The sequence below is a fragment of the Vipera berus genome, assembly GCF_964194415.1.
Source record: "Vipera berus genome assembly, chromosome: 2".
NCBI classification, from domain to species: Eukaryota; Metazoa; Chordata; class Lepidosauria; order Squamata; family Viperidae; genus Vipera; species Vipera berus.
In genome coordinates this window covers 198,063,763-198,077,581 of record NC_138203.1, presented here as the reverse complement: position 1 = coordinate 198,077,581, position 13,819 = coordinate 198,063,763, and the positions used below count along the sequence as shown (strand labels likewise).

Below are 13,819 nucleotides of genomic sequence, written 5' to 3'. Positions count from 1 at the left end.
CCAGGGGTAGGGAACCTTGGCTCTTTTATGACTTGTGGACTTCAACTCTCAGAATTCCTGAGTCAGCATGGTTGGTTCAAGAATTCTGGCTACTGAAGTCTACAGGTCAAAAAAAGAGCCAAGGTTCCCTACCCTTGGGCTAGCTAGGGTATCTTTAATCCTTTATTAGTAAATTGGCATCCCCTATAGCCCTCCTGACTAGGAGGAATTCCCACTGAATTACAATTTTCCTCATTTCTAAATTTCTTTCAGTACTAATGTAAAATAAAATTGGTTCGGTTGGAAGGCCATTCCTGTTCCTTTTCTTTCTACTGAAATCAGCAACTATATTAATTTTCTGAACGTAGATTTAGTTTATTTTTAGCCCGTCTTCTTTATTTTTATAAATAACTCAAGAGAGTGATCGTACCTAGCGCTCCTTCCTCCTCCTATTTTCCCCACTACAACCCTGTGAGTAGTTGGGCTGGGGGGGAAAAAAGACTGACCCAAAGCCACCCAGCTGGATTTCATGCCCAAAGTGGGCCTCAAACTCAGTCTCCTCCTAGTCTTTAGGTCAGCACTTTAACAACTACATCAGACTACTTCTTATAGATAGAACCTGCTTGGTTTCTTCTAACAAGGCACACAGAACTGAAAAAACTAGTTTGATTTGGTTTAAATATGCCCCATACAATCGTTATGCGGTTTGTTTGATTTTAACTTCAAATATTATGTGAGCCCAGCCAGTTGCAGGTACTAGATACTTTAAACTATGATTAAATATTTTTTGGCACAATGCATAGATTTCGCTGTTATTTGTATGGTAATATGTTCTGGATGCATTGACCCCAAAGAAAGCCTGTCTGAATTATGAGAAAGCTTGATAATTCTCTGGCTTATTTTCTGCCTGTTTGTTTGAATGCACTTTTCATCTTTGGCATGTATGTGTATAGTTTGGGATATATATTTGTAGTATTTAGTGAATTTTGTATCTTTAGAGTTAGTGATAACTCTGCCAGTAGGAATTAATAGTCTGATTGAAAAGATACATAGTTTTCTGGTTGCTTTCTTTCTTACTGGACACACGTATTCTGTTATCCTCAAGAGCCCAACCAAGAAAGAAATTTCAGATTCATTGTAAAACACCTGGAACTGTGAGATTACTCCTACATATGGGGGATAGATCACAGGGCCTAAAATAGTGAATACTTTTATACCTGTTCAAGACAAGTATAAAGACCAAAACAAACATACTGTATATAAAACTGAGCAGAGTTCTCTGTAAAACAATATCAAGCACATGGTTCAGGCAATGTTTTATTTATAAATTAAGCCAGTCCCCAAACGAATAAATATGGGTAAATCCCCTGGTTATGTAAGCCTGACTTAAGTAATTCTGATATTACACACGAGGGTGCCAAAATGGCAGCCACATAATTTTGCATCTACTCAGTGTTTTAATTTGATATACGTAAAAAGTGACTTTTTCAGAGTTCATGGATTAGAACAGGGCTTTTCAACCTTTTCACCCATTGTACCACTTTTAGGATATGGCAACATCCGTGTACTACCAGTTGCCCAGCAAGGTCTCAAAAACTTGAAACCCCACCCCCAAAAAGGAAAAAAAATGATACAGGTAGTCCTCAACAACAATTCGCTTAGTGACTGTTTGAAGTTACGACGGCACTGAAAAAGTGACTTATGACCATTCTTCACACTTATGACTGTTGCAGCATCCCCAGGGTCATGTGATTTACATTCGGATGCTTGGCAACTGATTATACTTACGACAGTCACAGTGTCCCAGGGTCATGTGATCAACCTTTGCAACTTTTTGACAAGTCAATGACTGTGGGGGGAGCTCATCACTCAGGTTGCAGTGTGCCTGTGGGGGGGAAATCCATGGGTCTCTGGTGGAGGGGTGTGGGACTGGAGTGGGTGCCCTCCCTCTCTCCCATTGTCCCTTCCTTCCTTCTTTCCTTCCTTTCTTCCCTCCTTCTTTGTCCCTTCCTCCTTCCCTCCCTCCCTCAGGTTGCAGGGTGCTTGGGGGGGGAATCTGTGGTTCTCTGGTGGAGGGGGGTGAGACACTCTCTCTCTCTCTCTCTCTCTCTCTCTCTCTCTCTCTCTCTCTCTCTCGTTCTCACTTTTCCCCTTTGCAAAACGGGCTTCAGTTGAGCTGTGCTCCGACTTCCTTGGGAATCCTCTCTCCCCAGCCCAAAAAGCAGGGCTTTTATTTACTTTTCGTGCTGCTGCGGTTTGCACGTCTCACCCCTCAAGGGGGATTCTAGTTTTGCTTTTCCCCTTTGCAAAACGGACTTTAATTGAGCTGTGCTTGGACTTCGGACGCCTTAGGAATCCTCTCTCCTCACCCCAAAAAGCACAGGAATTGCAGCTGGGGATCTCTCTCTCTCTCTCTCTCTCTCTGTCTCTCTCTGTCTCTCTGTCTCTCTCTCTCTCTCTCTCTGTCTCTCTCTCTCTCTCTCTCTCTCTCTCTCTCTGTCTCTCTCTGTCTCTCTCTCTCTCTCACACACACACACACACACACACACAGAGTTCTCACTTTTCCCCTTTGCAAAACAGACTTCAATTGACCGCCAACGGGCTCCAGTGTTTTGAAAACATTGCATTTTTAGTTTTTTTTTAAATTTTTAAGTGCTTGTTGGTTACTCCAGTGGCCAGAAATAATTTGACCAATTTTGCAGACAATACCATCCCAACTTGAAGGAAGTCCCGAAGCAGCCCAACCACTCCACCCCACTGAAACAGCAAGGGGGCGTCACTGCTCCCTCCCCTCCCCCACAGATACAGTTTCATCTGTTGCGCTTTTGGCATGGACAGCTACAGATTTCAAGCAAACCTTCCCAGCCCCGCGTGGAAAGAGCGAGACCCAACAGGAAATTCTGAAGGCAAAACGGGCGCTCGCTCCCCACCCCCACCCCTTGGAGCACTTTCCTCTTCCCTCGTATTTATTTCAGGAAATTAAGCTGCATCCCGGGGGAAGAAAGGCCTTGACGGCAGCTACAGGGCGTTTGGCAGGCGCCGAAGCCGAACTGGGAACAGTTTTCCTTGTTGTCTGTCCTCACCCATTAGTTCTTTCCCCCCACCAGCTACTTACGATCAGCGGCAGGGAGCAGGTGGTGAAAAGGGCGGTCCTGAGCGCCAGCAGGACCAACTGGCCCAGCTCCTTGTGCGCCCGGAGGGAGTCTGGAAGGCGCGGCTGCACCCTGTGGGTCAATCAGGTGGGTCCTGCGCGGGGGCTGCTGTTGCGCCATCCTGTTCTGAGTCAGCCCTCTTCTGGCCTTGTAATTAGGCAAACCCCTATTCAGAAAGAAGAGACTGGAGAGCGTCCAAGGCTAAAAGGCATCTGCCAAGATTTATTACGCAGTTAACAAAAACACTAGAGCTTGTCTTCTCAAGCGGAAAAGTTGCTTTCAGCAACCAGCCCCTCCCCAAACACTCCTTTTATAGAGAGCTCAGGGCGTGGTCTCCCTGTGCCTCCTCCCGAGGAGTCCTGCAGCCTTTCTTTGTTTGTTCCTGCTCGACTGCCTCCTGCGTCGGGCGTCCTTGAACAGGGCCAGCTGTGGGTCATCTTCCTCCGCACTCTCGGGCTCACGCAGCTGAGAAGAGGTCCCCGGCTGAGGACTCTGCAAAGCCTCCAAACCATCATCAGCCGGTTCGTTTCCCTCCTCCCCCTCAGAGTCATCCGATACATCGGAGCCGGCTGTCGGACCCACAGGCTGGCCCTGAGTCACAACACTATCCCGCACCGCAGGGCCCTTCCCCCGGGTCTGCCGATCCGGATGCGGTCGGGATGGGAACTGTTCGTGAAAAGCAGTCACCAACGCAGGGGCATGAACGGCGGTCGCGTCTTCCCATGTGAAGTCCTCCGGCCCGTACCCTTTCCACTCGATCAGGTACTGGAAGCGACCTTTCAGCCAGCGGGAATCCCTGATGCTGGCGACCTCGTACTCGGGGGTGCTGTCGCCATCACCAGGTCCTGATGGGGGAGGTTCCGCTTGGCGAAGTGGACAAGCCGGTTGTTCGGGGACCAACAAGGACCGATGGAAGACGGGGTGCACGCGCAGGGAACGTGGCAGAGTTAAACGATAGGCGACCGGGTTGATGACGGCCTCGACTGGGAACGGTCCAAGGTAACGGTGGTCCAGCTTCCTCGCCGGCCGAGTAGATGGTAGGTTCCTGGTGGACAGCCAGACCCGATCCCCCACCGATAATGGAGGCGTATCCCTTCTCGACCGATCGGCGAACCTCTTGTAGTCGGCCTTGGCCTTCTCCAGCTGCCGTCGCACCAACCGATGGATCGCCTGTAATTCCGCCATGAATTCGTTCGCTGCCGGCTCCGGTGAGTCCACGGGAGAAAGGGGGAAAAACCGGGGGTGATAACCCACGTTGGCCAAGAACGGTGTCATCTGCGTGGAGGTGTGCTGCGAGTTGTTAAAGGCAAACTCGGCTATGGCCAAATAGTCCACCCAATTGTCCTGCTGCAGGTTAACATAGCAGCGCAGATACTGCTCTAAGATGCCGATGACCTTCTTGGTACCCCCGTCGGTCTGAGGATGATGCGCGGACGAGAGGCAAACCTTAATGTCCAACGCCCGCATCAACTCCTGCCAGAAGCGGGCTGTAAACTGGGCCCCCCTATCGGAGACGACCCTATCGGGAAGGCCGTGCAGCCGGAACACCTGTTGGATGAACATGCGACTAGTGGCGCGAGCTGACGGTAAGCCGCGACAGGGGATGAAGTGCGCCATCTTGGTCAACATGTCCACCACCACAAACACTGTCGTGAAGCCGGAGGATGGGGGTAGATCCGTCAGAAAGTCCATGGACACAGCCCCCCAGGGTCTCTTGGGCGTTGGCAAAGGCTGCAGTAAACCAGGCGGGGCCCCTGTCGCTGACTTGGCCTGCCTGCATGGGACGCAGGAGGTGACATAAGACTGGACATCGTGTCGGACTCGGGGCCACCAGAAGGTACGGGAGACCAGGTTCAGAGTCTTGAACAGGCCAAAATGCCCCGCAGCCGGGTTATCATGACACTGGCTGAGGACGAGTCCCCTGAGTGGCCCTCCTGGAACATAGAGCCGGTCACGATAATACAGGAGTCCATCCGTGACCGACCAAGGCGAATCTGGCCCCACCTCTTCCTTCCGCTGAGCCACCCACGCCTCCTGCTGCTGCGCCTCCCGGATCCGAGCCCGTATATCCACCGGCTCCCGCACCGCAGCAAAAGACTCGACGGGGATCACTGTCCTGGGCGGAAGCTTGTCTTCCACTCGGGTGTACTCGGGCTTCCTGGACAGAGCATCCGCTCTCTGGTTGTGCCCGCTTGGTATGTACCGCACCCGGAAGTCAAACCTCGCAAAGAAGAGGGACCACCGGATCTGGCGTTGGTTCAAATTCCGAGCGGTCTGCAGGCTTTCCAGATTCTTGTGGTCCGTCCGGACCTCGATTTGATGCCGCGCCCCCTCCAGATGATGCCTCCAAGCCTCGAACGCCGCCTTGATGGCCAGCAGCTCCTTCTCCCAGATGGTATAGTTGCGCTCCGAGGGGTTCAATTTCCGAGAGTGATACGCGCAAGGGAAAAGGGTACCGTTGGGCGTCGCTGCCTGGAGTAACACGGCCCCAATGGCAATGTCGGAGGCGTCCGCCTCCACGACAAACGGCCGTTGCGGGTCAGGATGCTTCAAGATGGGCTCCTTCATGAAGGCGTCCTTCAAAGCTTGGAACGCCTGTTGTTCGGGGGCGTTCCACTGGAACCGAGTCTTCTTCTGCAGGAGCCGGGTAAGGGGGGCTGTCAAGGCAGCAAAGCCAGGAATGAATGTTCGATAGTAGTTGGCAAATCCAAGAAGTCGCTGAACATCCTTCACGCGACGTGGGGGTTGCCAACTCTGCAACGACTCAACTTTACTCGGTTCCATGGCGATGCCCTCAGGAGAAATGCGGTGACCCAAGAAATCGATGGTCACCTGGTAAAACTGGCACTTCTCCAACTTGGCAAACAGCCGATGTTTCCGGAGGCGCTGCAGGACCTGACGGAGATGCTGATGATGCGCTTCACGCGACGGGGAGTAAATCAGGATGTCGTCCAGGTAAATCACGACAAACTGGTCCAACAGATCTCGAAAGATGTCGTTCATAAAATGCTGAAACACAGCGGGGGGGTTGGTCAGGCCAAATGGCATCACCGTGTACTCGAAATGTCCATAGCGAGTACCAAACGCCGTCTTCCACTCATCACCCGGCCGAACCCTGACGAGGTTGTAAGCTCCACGCAGGTCCAGTTTCGTGAAGATCTTAGCCTCCCGGAGTCGGTCCAAGAGCTCGGGGATGAGGGGCAGCGGGTAGCGGTTACGCACCGTGATGGCGTTGAGTTTCCGGTAGTCACAGCAGAGCCGTAACTCGCCCGACTTCTTTTTGACGAAGAGCACGGGCGCGGACACTGGCGAGGACGAGGGCCGGATGAAACCACGAGCCAAATTCTTTGTCAAGAAGTCCCGCAATGCAGCCAACTCGGGCTCCGACATGGAATACAAACGCCCCACTGGGAGAGGCGCATCAGGAACTAGATCAATGGAACAGTCATAGGGCCTGTGCGGGGGTAATTGGTCCGCCTCTGACTCGCTGAACACATCAGCAAAGTCGGACAGTTCGGGAGGCAAAGAAACTCCTGAGGAGCCCTCCACCTGGCCGGCACAGATATGGCGGGTGTGGTCCACGCACTGCAAACTTGGGAAGGTGACCAAGTTCTGAGACCAATAGATCTGTGGATCATGCGCCCGGAGCCACGCCAGTCCCAGGACCACGGGGAAGTGCAGATCCGAAGTGATGTAGAACTGAATGGCCTCCACATGGGAACTGATAGCCATACTCACTGGTTGCGTGGCGGCCGTAATAGGCCCGGACAGGAGCACTCGACCATCAATAGTCTCCACTAGCATGGGCGGATCCACCGGACACTGAGGAACAGCCCATTTGGCCACGAAGGCCGAGTCCATAAAGTTAGTGGTAGCCCCAGAGTCAATTAAGGCATGGACCGGAATCCCCTCTGGCTTGCCAGGAAGGATCAGTCGTGCCTCCAAAATCAAATGCCGTGGAGGTTCACAGGCACCATCGGAATGGCGTCGCTCGGCATGGTCGTGGTGGGTCGTCCGATCTATCACACCGTCTAGATCGGGCTCGGGCCGTTTCCCGACAGCAAAGCAGGGGACTTTCTCGGGGCCGGCTTGGTCACTGATGCCCGCTGACGCTTCTTTGGACAAGAAGCAGCCAAATGTCCAGGGTCCCCACAGTAAAAACACAACCCCTCCGATCGTCGTCTGTCCATTTCCGTCACCGATAGACGGGACCTGGCGGCACCCAGCTCCATTGGCTCCTCCCTCTGGACTGGGGGCTCACGCACAACAGGGGCGGCAGGGGTCTGTGGGGTGGCACGGCGACTCTTTCGCTGCTGCAGCCGGGCATCGATCCGCAGACAAAGATGGATCAGCCCATTCAGATCTGAGGGAATGTCCACACGGGCCAGCTCATCCAACATCTCCTCTGACAAGCCATCCTGAAAGGCATCCACGAGCGCAGCCTCATTCCAGGCGGAATCCTGGCTAAGCAGCCGGAAATCGCTGATATAGGCCTGTAGAGGGCGCTGACCCTGCCTCAAAGCTTTCAGGCGTCGGGTGGCCGTCTGCGCCTTAATCGGGTCCTCGTACATGAGGCGCATATGGTCACAAAACCCCCCAAAGTTATCCAACAAAGGGCTAGGCTGTGCCAACAGAGGCGTGCCCCAACGAGCTGCATCTCCCGACAGAAGGCTCAACACGAATCCCACCTTATCTCGGTCAGTGGGGAAATCAGCTGCTCTCACGCTGATAAAAAGCTGGCATTGTCCCAGGAAGGCAGGAAACAGTTCTGGATTACCAGCAAATTTATCCGGCATAGCTATCTGACATTTCCTCCTGGGTGGGGGTGCAGCATGTACCTGAGCTTGCAGTTGAGCCACCTGAGCTGCCAGCAAAGTGAGTTGCTGGGTGAGCTGGGCATTCTCGGCAAGAAGCTGCTCCATCGTAGTAATAAGGGGTGGGGGGCTGAAAGCAAACTGTTCTGAGTCAGCCCTCTTCTGGCCTTGTAATTAGGCAAACCCCTATTCAGAAAGAAGAGACTGGAGAGCGTCCAAGGCTAAAAGGCATCTGCCAAGATTTATTACGCAGTTAACAAAAACACTAGAGCTTGTCTTCTCAAGCGGAAAAGTTGCTTTCAGCAACCAGCCCCTCCCCAAACACTCCTTTTATAGAGAGCTCAGGGCGTGGTCTCCCTGTGCCTCCTCCCGAGGAGTCCTGCAGCCTTTCTTTGTTTGTTCCTGCTCGACTGCCTCCTGCGTCGGGCGTCCTTGAACAGGGCCAGCTGTGGGTCATCTTCCTCCGCACTCTCGGGCTCACGCAGCTGAGAAGAGGTCCCCGGCTGAGGACTCTGCAAAGCCTCCAAACCATCATCAGCCGGTTCGTTTCCCTCCTCCCCCTCAGAGTCATCCGATACATCGGAGCCGGCTGTCGGACCCACAGGCTGGCCCTGAGTCACAACACATCCGATGCCCGCACAGTACTGCACATTGCTGCTGAAGCCCAGGAACACCAGGGCACAGAAGAGCGTGCAGTGGACGGCCGCCATGCCAGTGAGCAGCATGGGGATTTCTCCCCCCCACACACACTTTCCCTGGCTTGCCTCGCACCCACAAAGTTGGTCAAATTATTTTAGGCCACTGAAGGCAGAGTAACCAACAAGCACCTAGAAATAAAAAAACCCAAATGCTTCTCTAGTAGTAAAAATGCAGCGTTTTCACCAAAACACTGGAGCCTGTCGGCGGAGGTTGGGGCTGGCCGTACGGGCCCGTAAGGGGTATCGCAAGCTTGCGGGGGGGGAGAGGAAAAAAAGTTGGAAGAGGCCGCAACAGAGAGAGAGAGAGAGAGAGAAGGGGGAAAAGAAGGAGGGGGCCTACCTGCCGAGGGAGTGGATGGCTCTGTCCCCTTGCTTCTGAAGTAAGAAGAGGGGGGGAAGGACGACATGGATCCCGCACGAGAAGAGTTCGAGCTGGTTGCTGCACAATGAGTCCCTGGGGAGGGCGGGGCCTCGCTCTGCGCCTGCGCTCTTCGCACGCCCTCAGTAGGGTTCCTGCAGGGCAGGCTGCCGCCAAGCAGCTTGTTTTCCAGCAGCAAGTGCTGGGAAGGAGCGGAGGGGGGGAGGCGGGGGGGAGGAAGGCGACGCCGCATACCACCAGCCATGTACTCGCGTACCACAAGTGGTACCTGTACCACCGGTTGAAAAGCCCTGGATTAGAACTCTTACATAAACTTTTGTTGTTGTTAGCTGCGAAGTCGTGTCCGACCCATCGCGACCCTATGGACAACATTCCTCCATTTACATAAACTAGAGAGTGCCTATAAATGAAATTCTCTAGCCTGCCAAATTAAAATTCAGTAGGCAACAAAATGTATGTATTTATTTATTGAAGGTGCTTGATGCTGGTTCAACTGAGCAAATTTATGCAAGTTACAGAGCAACAGCTGTATCATCCAACAAGCAGCAGTGTTCATAATCAAATCTGAAGCTATTGCTACACGTGCAGAAAAGCAATCCAAAAAGGATGCTTACAAACAATGTGCAGAACCTACTTGTCTGAAGCTCCTAAGACAGTTATTATCCTAAGCCAGTATTTTGCAGTCAGTTTGGATGGAACTAATGCAATTTTTAGCATTATGGTTAGTTAAATATAATTAACTAGATTGTCCAGCTTTGAAAGCTGGACCATAAGAAAGGCTGAGCGCCAAAGAATTGAAGCCTTTGAACTATGGTGCTGGAGAAGACTCCTGCAAGTTCCTTGGACTGCAAGGCGATCAAACCGGTCAGTCCTAGAGGAGATCAACCCTGACTGCTCTTTAGAAGGCCAGATCCTGAAGCTAAAACTCAAATACTTTGGCCACCTAATGAGAAGGAAGGACTCACTGAAGAAGAGCCTAATGCTGGGAAAGATTGAGGGCAATAGAAGAAAGGGACGACAGAGAATGAGGTGGCTGGATGGAGTCACTGAAGCAGTAGGCGTGAGCTTAAATGGACTCCAGAAGATGGTAGAGGACAGGAAGGCCTGGAGGAACATTGTCCATAGGGTCGCGATGGGTTGGACACGACTTCGCAACTAACAACAACAACAACAAACTAGATTGTAGTTGTTAATTATGTTTACTATACAGTAATCTTATTCCTTGAGATTAAAGTAAATTTAGCAATCTTTAATCTGCTGTTCAGATTTGAACATGAATACAGAAATTACAATGATGAACATGATTGTAGATTGCCTCTTCTCATCACTTGCATGTTATTGTGCTTTTTATTTTCAGTATTCTTTATAAATTTATACATGCAAATAAAAATCAGATTTTCATACAGTGCTCGCAGGCTGTACTCAAGATATCAAAGTTACTTACTGTATCGATCTGATTATGCTAAACCAGAGAAGGTAGCCTATAGCCTCGCCCCCACCCCCATTTGTGAACCTTCACTGCCTATTTTAATATGATCCAATAATATGTTATTGGTGTCTTAAATATATTTTGTCTAAAGTGTTTTGAAGAAAATAGCAGGACTATCTATAGAATATAGACCTGCCGTTATAGAGTAACTACTCGGTGCCGTGACTGAATGGTAAAGACACTGGGCTTGTCAACCATAAGGTTGGCAGTTCAAGACCCAAGCACCATGTAATGGGGTGAGCTCCTGTTTCTGCCCCAGCTTCTGCTAACCTAGCAGTTTGAAAGCGTGTAACTGTGAGTAGACAAATAGGTATCACTTTGGTTGGAAGGTAATAGCATTCCGTGTGCCTCAGCATATAGTCATGCCGGCCAGATGACTATGGAAGCATCTTCGGACAAAGCTGGCTCTTCAGGTGTGCATTGGTGATCAGCACACACACACCCCCTAGAGTCGGACACAACTGGTCATGGAAACCTTTACCTTTAGAATAAGTTTGGCCAGTGTCTTCTGTTTCATTCTTCAAAAACTTGACATCAAACATGGATTGTGTCAGACACAGATTTATTCAGCTATTAAAATGAGATAACAGAACGAAGTATGTAAAAGCAGCCAAGGAGATAAACACTTATGAATTATTATGCTATCTCCAATAATTCATGAATGTAAAATGTTTCCTCAGCATCCTTAACTTGTTTTATGACCATTCTTCTCTTTGCTATCGTTTTGCTCTTTTCAGACTGAAGTCTTTTGGCAACATTTTCCTGCTTTAATGAATCCTCCCTCAATTAATATATGGACATCTGCAGGAAATGAATCAAGACTCTGAACACCCACAAAAGGGAAAAAAAAGTAATCACCTGCTTAAAATAAATAAAGTTTTATTGGAAAAAAAAGAAGCATTTCTTTCTATTTGTTTTTAGATGTAAAATTTTAATAGTACAATGCAAACTCCTGTAATCATTAAATCATTAGTGGCTAATGTTTGAAACAGCTCTTGCAATCAAGTTTGTGATGTTACTAATAATGCCTTATATAGTATTTGTAGTCTTTTAAATAGCATGAGCTATTGCCCTGTAGCCAGAAGGGGTCAGTCTTGCTTTTTTTTCCCCTTAAAATGAGCTTGGAGTATACTCTTAGTGTAAGATACCGTAATAATGCTGGCCATTGTGAAGGGATGTTCTTGGATCTAGAAACTTGTTTTGACTGTATTTCTGCACATAATATGTATCTATTATTAAATAAAATGATAACAACTTGGAAGTAAAGCATACATGCACAATCTGAATGTTTTTAAAGAATAACTGTGAGAGTATTGCTAAGAAGATGGTAGAGATATGTATTAATTTTTGGTAATATATGATAAGTCCTTTATACAATTGTACTATATCCATTTTGACTTGGGATCCTTGCAGTATATGTTGGTAACGTAAAGTTCAAATAATTTGATACTGCCATGTGTAAAATCAGACTATTATGTTTGATGATTTTAGGGGTCTTAAGGTAGTTCCTTTACTAATATTTCTTGTTTTTCTAATTTATGTTACAGTTAAATATAGTTTATTGTACGTTTCTGTGATTTCTGCAAAGCAGTAATTCGGAATTCTGTTATTTTAAAACTGTAAATATAGCAGAATGTTAATAAATGTCACTTACATTAGTAGGGTTTTCATTTTGCTATACACCAATGTTCGCATGGAAACTTTTAAGGGAAATCCTAAAATAGTCTAATTAGAACATGCTCGCTCTCATTTGGACTATTAGATGGCCAATGGCAAGGATGGAAGACGATATGGCACCATTTTATTACAAGTCTCAGTTTATTCAATCACTCAAATGTCTGCTGTCTTAACCAATTCTCACATCTAAGGCTGTTGACAAACCAAGTAATTGTTTATCTCAAAATTTGCTCTGTAGCATTGCTTGCATAATGTCTCCTAAAAATACGGTATATAGTCTTCATTATTTTTGTAAAAGCTTAAAAATTGTGACTCAGCCAAGCCCAGTCTAGGCATAATGTTTATGCTGGGAGGGATGCCACAGGCAAAATGTAACTATTTTTCATGCTTGAACTGTACTTGTGCACGTATGTGATTCAAGTATGTATTACATTGTTTGATGAACGTGACTTATATGTAGTTTCAAACAGCTAAAGATTCCAGTAGTACAGACATGTCAAACACAAGGCCCGGGGCCCGGATCCGGCCCGCGAAGTGGTTTCATGTGGCCCGCGAAGCCATCCTGAAAACAGTGAGGGAACGGCCCCCACTGCCTGGGCCCTGGCCCAGAGACCCTCCTTCTGCCAGAGACCCTCAGATCTGTCCCACTCCTGCCCAGGCCCCCATAGGCACCCTTGATGCGAACGATGTAGAGCTGGCCACGCCCACCCAGTAGGCCATACACACTAGCCACACCCACCCAGTAGGCCACGCCCACCCAGGCCACACCCACCCGGCCCCCTGAGGGCAACCGCAATGCTGATGTGGCCCTCAATGAAATTGAGTTTGACACCCCTGCAGTAGTAGGATGAAGATGTATAGTGGGTATGGCCAGTATTTTCTGTGGATTTTTTTTAGGGGTTTGTGTTGTCTTCTTTTAATTAAACTCTTTTAGGGATCCTGCTGGAGCTTCAGTTTCCCATTTCAGAATGTCAGAAAACTTTAATGCCAGACTTCAGCAATTTTGGTCAGAGATAATTTGTGCAGGGGAGGAGGGGAAAAAAGGGGGGAGGGTATTTGAGGCCTTATGCAACTCCAAGACCTCAAGTTCTCCACCTCTTTTGTATGAAAGGCACTGACAATGAATTTCACTGAATTCTTGTAACATAGCAAGCATGTTTAGTATTTTCTTTTGGAGCACACAAAAACCTATAAGACACATGGTGAACAAAGTTCATTGTGACTGGTTTGGCACAGCCCACTTGCTAAATATGGTACCCCATCTTACTGCACCACTTTAAAGCTTCTTGTTTTGATAAACATTATAATAACTTTTGCAGCAAACTACCTAGGCGAAAAAACCTTCCCTCCCACACTAGAGAAAAACGCTAACCATATAAATATTCTAGGTCTGTATTGAGACTTTTAAGAATCTTATTATTATATTAAGACTGTGTGTTTTTAACTTGCTGTTTTGTGATGTAGAACCATGTACAATAATTTACAGAAAATTTTTCCAAATGCCTTCTTTCCTTTAAATAGGTATCACCGAGGATTAATAGCATCACCTTCAGTAGAGATGCATTTGTTTTTAAAGTCGTGTCAAATCCTCTCTTCATTTCCTGGATTGTTTAAGACCAACCAACTTTGTA

The 13,819-nt window shown here is 48.7% G+C and overlaps 1 protein-coding gene across 1 annotated transcript in view; it reads left to right on the top strand.

Moving 5' to 3' along the window:
• NDFIP1 (Nedd4 family interacting protein 1) overlaps nt 1-12,187 on the top strand; it is a 42,213-nt gene extending 30,026 nt beyond the window's left edge. The window contains exon 8 of the mRNA XM_081318609.1: nt 11,249-12,187. The gene's annotated coding sequence lies outside the window, so the exon portion shown is untranslated. The remainder of the gene's footprint in view (nt 1-11,248) is intronic.
• The last annotated feature ends 1,632 nt before the right edge of the window (nt 12,188-13,819 follow it).